The sequence below is a fragment of the Odocoileus virginianus genome, chromosome 5 (assembly GCF_023699985.2).
Source record: "Odocoileus virginianus isolate 20LAN1187 ecotype Illinois chromosome 5, Ovbor_1.2, whole genome shotgun sequence".
Lineage (NCBI taxonomy): Eukaryota > Metazoa > Chordata > Mammalia > Artiodactyla > Cervidae > Odocoileus > Odocoileus virginianus.
The window spans coordinates 15,074,590-15,081,774 of NC_069678.1; positions in this window are offsets into that span (position 1 = coordinate 15,074,590).

Below are 7,185 nucleotides of genomic sequence, written 5' to 3' on the forward strand. Positions count from 1 at the left end.
TTTTTTTATCTACATTTGCAGCTTAATTTCCTTTGATAGAAATAAACTTATTCAGCTGATCTCTTTCATTTTAAGTGAACTTTGGTGGTCTATGTTTTTCAAGGAATCTATTCATTTCTTCAGAGTTGTTAAATTTTATGACATAAAGTAATTTGTAATATTCCATTATTGATCTTTTAACACCTATAAGGCCTGTAGTTATGTCATCAATTTCCTTTCTGTTATTATTAATTTGTATCTTTCCTCTTTTTTTTCTCTTTTTTTACTGACTAGTCAGGCTAGAGTTTTATCAATTTTATTGATTTGTTCATTAATGTCCTTTTTCTATTTACTTCATTTGAACTTTGTTTTGGGTTAAAACTAAGTTACTTGGAAAATTTTATGATCCTTTAGAGGTTTGATTTTAAGTGTTGTTAGGTAGGATCCGTGCAAACTTTGGGGTTAATTTTGACTCACTGCTTTAAATACCATCTTAACACTTTACTGAAGTACTGTTGTTCATATGCTAAGTTGTGTCCGACTCTTTGCAACCCCATGGATGATAACCTGCCAAGGTTCCTCTGTCCTTGGAATTTCCCAGGCAAGAATATTGGAGTGGGTTGCCATTTCCTTCTGCAGAAGTACTGAAGTACTAGAGGGGTTCAAATCTGTGGACTTCTCTGTGCATCTTTTTCCTGTCTGCAACTCTGCCCTGTGAAATATGACCACCCTGTTGCAATATAGAGTCCATATGGAATTCTCCAGGCCAGAATACTGGAGTGGGTACCTTTTCCTTCTCCAGGGGATCTTTACAACCCAGGGATCTAACCCAGGTATCCTGAATTGAGAGCAGATTCATCACCAGCTAAGCCACAAGGGAAGCCCTTGGCCTTTCTGAATTCCTAACTCTGTATCCTCAACTCAGGGAGATTGCTAGGCTCTATATGTAACCCTTTCTCTGGATGCAACTTAAAAGCTCTCTTTAAGCAGTGAACTGGGGGTAATTGACTCACCTTGCTTATTCCTCTCTCTCAGAGATTGCTGCTCTGAGCTGCCTGATGGTCAATGTCCAAACATTGTTGTTTCATATAGATTGCCCACTTTTTTATATTTTATTTTTAATTGTAAGATTATCATTTAAAATATTATGATGGTTTTTGCCATACATCAACATGAAGCAGCCATAGGCATACATATGTCCTCTTCCTCTTATACCCTCCTCCCACCTCCCTCCCCTATCCACTTTTTCAGTTGTGTCAGGCCAGAATAAATATGGTTTTTGTTTTTCCATCTTGTCTGGAAGAGGAGTTCCCCTTAATGTGACCTTTGGAAGTCAGGAATAAATAAAGAGCTTTTCCTATTTTATTTCTGTTCACTGGCAAATAGAGTTGTGGATATGTAAGGTTTTTCTGTATTCGGTTTCCATTCTCCAGACCTTTGTGTTCATAGACAGTAGCTGTGGTTAACAGTGATAGAAGAATCTAACTCCAGCTTCATTGGATTACCACCACCATATTGAACTTGGATTTGAATTCAGTAGATTAAAGATCCCTCCTTCCCTTAATCACCACTATGACTCAGTTGTAAAGTGTCCTGTGTGCTAATCCTGTTTTTAAAATTTTCTATATTTTATAATGCTTTGGGATCTTGAGGTCCTTACCTGCCAAGGAAAGACTGCCCTTCCCTGGGATAACTAATTCCTTGAGATAGCAAACTCTTCTTTAAGCTAACCTTTCATATGCAGGTTAACAAATCCAAATTGCACATTCCAACCACCTCCATTACTAACTCTCACATAAAAGTCAATATTTCCCCTACCCTTAATCACCCCAAGACCAGGTACCAAACAACTGGCTGTTGTTGCTCAGTCACTGCGTTGTGTCCGGCTCTTTGGAACTCAATGGACTGCAGCACGCCAGGTTTCCCTGTCCTTCACTATTTCCCAGACTTTGCTTAAATTCATGTCCATTGAGTTGGTGATGCTATCTAACCATCTCATCCTCTGCTGTCCCCTTCTCCTTTTGCCTTCAATCTTTCTCAGTATCAGGGTCTTTTCCAACAAGTCAGCTCTTTGCAACAGGTGGCCAAAATATTGGAGCTTCAGCTTCAGCCCTTCCAATCAGGGTTGATTTCCTTTAGGATTGACTGGTTTGATCTTCTTGCTCTCCAAGGGGCTCTCAAGAGTCTTCTCTAGCACCCTAATTTGAAAGCATCAATTCTTTGGCTCTCAGTCTTCTTTATGGTCCAACTCTCACCAAACAACTGGAGACCACCCTTATAACTCATTTTGTTTTTTTTATTTTTATTTTGTTTTTATTGTTGTTAGTAGCTAAGTCATATTTGATTTTTTTGTGACCCCCACAGACTATAGCCTTCCAGGATCCTCTGTCCATGGGACTTCCCAGGCGAGAATTCTAGAGGAGATTGTCTTTTCCTTGTGCAGGGGATCTTCACAATCCAGTGATTAAACCTATGTCTCTTGCATTGGCAAGAGAGTTTGTTACCACCGAGCCACCAGGGAAGCCCATTTATAACTCATAACCTGCTAAAATTATTCAAATAACCCAATTCTAAACTATTTACTTTGCCCTGCCTTGCCTTTCCTCTGGAAATCACAATAGAGGCTTATGCCCATGCTGTCCCCTTATTCCTTTTCTCTCCTGACTGCTCTTGATTTTATTTGATGTGGACTTGCATAACGTGGTATGCCCCCTTCTCTTGAGAACTGTAAGTAATAATCTCTTCCAGCAGAGGCAGTTGTCTCTGTGTCTGTCACATTATCATACCTGATTAAATGAAATCCTGGTCCAAGTTAAAACATCCTGGGAGTCATTTCTGCAATTCTCAGCCTAGACTGTTCTCTCCACCTTCCAACAGTTTTGTAACACTCCATTGCTTGTAATGAAATCTCTTATTGCGTAAAACACTTATGTTTTCTCATTCATCACTGACTTCATCATGCAGTCACATGAAGGAGACTCTATAAGAAAAATGTTCTTGCTGTTAAAAGCTATATCCCATGGTAATATTAAAAGTCACATGTTTAAAACTAAATGAGTGGTGACCTCCCTGGTGGTCCAGTAGTTAAGAATCTGCCTTGCAATGATGCGGGGAATGAGGGTTCAGTTCCTGGTTGGGGAACTGAGATCTCACATGCTGATGGGCAACTAAGCAGCAGTTACTGAGCCTGCAATCTGGAGTCTGAACGCCACAACTAGAGAAGCCCATTCACTTCCAGAAAGCCAAATAGATAAATATTTTTAAAAAAGACTAAATAAGTAAAGAGAATGGTAGAATGGAGAGCATAAAAGGGCATAAAAGAGTTCATTGGTAGAAAGCATTAACTACTAATTGGCCCTTTCCCTCTGCCTCTACAAGTATCATATCACAAGCTGCCGACCTTCAACACACTCTGAAAGGAGTTCAGGGTGGAGATCAGGAAAGAAGCACTCTGTGTCCTGGGAAAAATTGGCATAGTAGGCCTTCAGATAGTTAGATATTTTCAGGAGAAGATTTTATGAGTCCAATTATTGCATCTCCTCATATCTAGAAACGTACTAAAGTCTTTCACGGTGATACTGCAACTTGTGACTAGCAGCAACTTTCTGCAAAAACATGTACTTGATTGCATGTATTCACCTTTCACCAAAATCACATGTATACTGACCTTACTTTTTGCCTATTTGCAGCAGTCAAAGCTATCTGAAATACTGCCTACTGTGCTATATAGTCCTCATTGTACCACAAATAAAACTTAACTTGCAACGCACTCTCACACTCTACATTTTTTTTCAGTCAACAAAGCTCACGTAGTCACAGAATATTAAGAACAGTGCCGACATGACATGAGCTCACGTCCAAGGGCTTCAGCTAAGATCATGCTTGATTTTCCAGGATTAGCCAAGAGACCACTAATTCTCCTCTCTGAAGTCTTTTAAAGTGCTTTCTGGAGTAACAGAGCTTCCTAGTGTTTAGCAAGACATGAGATTGGGCCAGTTAAGTGTGTACAACTGTTGAATCCCCAAAGTTTTTGATATTATAGAATCTATCATCACATGGATATTCAGACAGATTCATCACTTCTATATGGTATTCAAAAATTCTGGAAATATAGATACTGCTGTAAGATTATGTGAAGGTTGAAGAGATTATTAACATTATACCATTAGTAGCCAAAATGGCCCTGGCCCATCTTTAGACTCAGGACGTGTGTGAGAAGGGTGGACTAGAGTCTTGACTGTCTTGAGTCAAAAATTAAAAAAAAAAAAAAAAAAAGCATTTCCAAGCACTAGTACAGTGTGTCCTGGGCAGCTGTTTCCTCCAGTGGTTGTACAGCCTTTAGCTGACATCACTATAAAGGTCCTTATCAGCAAGGGCTTCCACTGGGGGTGGCTTGTGACCACAGATATTAGTCTGCTCCTACTCTAAATAAGGTCATATAATTCTAGGCAGGGCTGCAGCATAAGCAGCATTCCTTGCAAGGCTGGGAGTGATTGAGATTATAGAATAGGCCAGAGACTGTCATTTTTTTTTTTTTTCTGTAGGGGGCCAGATAGTAAATATCTCAGTCTTTGTGGGCTGTATTGTTTCAGTTGCAATAGCTCAATCCTGCTTCTGTGGCACAAAAGCAGCCATAGGAAAGAAATGAACAAGTTCATCTGTGTCCCAAGAAAACTTTATTTATAATATTAAAATATGCATCTTATATACTTTTATGAATTATGAGATATTACTCTTTTTCCCTCAATCATCTAGAAGTGTAAAATTTATTTTCTTTAACACACTGGATATGTAATGGAAGCAGATAATTGTTTATTGTTTTAGGTGTGGTTGTGGTATTGTGATACACTTCAAAATGCCTATAGATAAAAGAATAAGATGGCTGGATTTGGTTCAGAACATGAGTGAGGGTATACAGGGGCAGGCCCAGCCCAAGGGAGGAGGGAGGTGGGTCCAGTTAGGTTCATCATGACATTCTGCCTTTTTTGTGTATGTTCAATTCTCCATAAGAAAGCTTAAAAAATGGGGGAGCAGCAATATTCTGCCAGGTAACTTCAACCTTTTCAAGCTGTCATCCCCCAGGAGTATCATTTACCAAGAAAGCCTAGAAAGCTGTGGACTCAAGACCCTGGAGTGCCCTGCAGGCAAGTCACAGTCCTCCTACCCTGGTCTGGATACCATTGTCTTGCACCTTGGGCTGGCCAAGAAGCGTCAAATAGACTATCTGGGTGACACTGCTGGCCAAGGGGCCATAAAACCGTTCTTAGTCTATGGGCCATTCAAAAAGAGGTGACAGGCTGGAATAAGACCACTCTCTGATCCCTGGAACAGGGTAACTATCTGTTTGTTAATTGTAGCTCTCCAGTGCACAGATGATCCAAAGTATGAAGAGGATAAAGAACATTCCTCATTATACCTGATTTTGGTAAAAATTCTTCATGGTTTACAATTAATGTGGGCTATAAGTGATTGAATGGTAGTCTTAGGTGGTGATATGGATGGACTTGTGAACCTTTCTTAGCTATTCTCATGGTAAATTTATGATATGATCAGAATTCATATTTGTCTTACTTTCACCAAGAAAGAAAACAGAATTAGCAGATTTAGAAAATTTTCATTAGAGTATTGAAAAGATAAATTACACTTTATAGAAGAATATAATTGAAAAAATAAAACCATTTATTTAGGACACAGCTGCTAGTGTTATTACAATGAAGTCTATTTTTAAAAATTTAATTAAGCTAGTTGAGTTGAAAGTCCTTAAATCTAATTTTAATGTTTCTCTGTTCATACTTCTTTGAAGTATGAAACTATGAATCTGCACTCAACTTGCACTTCCTTCATGGTTCCACATATTTATTGCATACCACAGATAGCACAGAAATTCTAGATCCTGTGTACATGGCAATTTTCATTCATGGCTTCTATGACACCTTGCAATTCTTTTATTATGGGTTTGCATTTGTCTGTTGGACTTCAGTTACAGATGATCGAATTAGTTATACTCCTTAGTTGATGGCACATTAGCATGTTTGGTCTGGGAAAGGATTTTTGTTTTGTTTAACTGATTTATTGCCTTTATTCTCATTAGCCAATTCCATTCCCAATTTCACTGATAGGCAGCTATTTTCAAGTGTTTCATGGGTAACGTTTTGTTTATTTATGTCCTTAAGAATTGTTCTGTGCGCATGTGTTTTAGAGAAGGTGAGGGTGGGATGATTTGAGAGAATAGCATTGAAACATGTACATTACCATATGTGAAACAGATGACTGGTCCAGGTTCGATGCATGAGACAGGGCACTCAGAGCTGGTGCACTGGGACAACCCTGAGGGATTGGATGGGGAGGGAGGTGGGAGGGCGATTCAGGATCGGGGGCACAGGTACACCCAAGGCTGATTCGTGTCAATGTATGGCAGAAACCACTACAATACTGTAATTAGCCTCCAATTTAAATAAATAAATACATCAAAATAAAAAAGTTTCACAAATAGCTTTTATCTGTCATCTCTATTTATCTATCTCTCAACTTTCTTACCTTTTTTTCTCCTAAACATTGTTTTAAGATTTGTCTCTATTGCTATATGCACATCTAATTTGTTGTTTCTAATTGCTGCATAGTAAGATGTATGTCCAAGACATAGCACTTATTAGGACAGACGTGTTTTCCATCTAGGTTTTTGGGTGGGCAGCTGTGCTTTCCTAAACCCTCCAAAGCAAATTCTTCAATGCTGCTGTCATGTGGGCCCTATTTTTTCCTCCAAGGACACTACATATTATCTTCATTTGGGCCAGATGTTCACGTAGCTGTGTCTGCTCATCCCACTGAGAGCACAACAATCATTTATTTGTCCTTCCAGAACACATAGCAGAGAAGAGCAATTGCTGATGTGCAGCAAATGACAGATAGCTGATGCCCTTCTGCAGAACCACCAGCATCCCAGGAAACCAGGATACAAAAGAGGAGGTTACCCTCATTCAATCCATAGATGACAGACCTTTATTTTAAACCCGAAATCAATAGTTTAAACAGATGTAGATTTCATGTGACAGGAGAGACAGGATGATGTGAGGCTTTACAGTTTTCAGATGTGCACTTTTGCTGTACTGACTGTTGAAAAGTTGTGTGTAAATTCAAGAAGAAAGGCATTAGGAGTTTCTTAGCAGAGAGTAATCCCACTCTCCTGGAGATTTAATGAGATGTGCC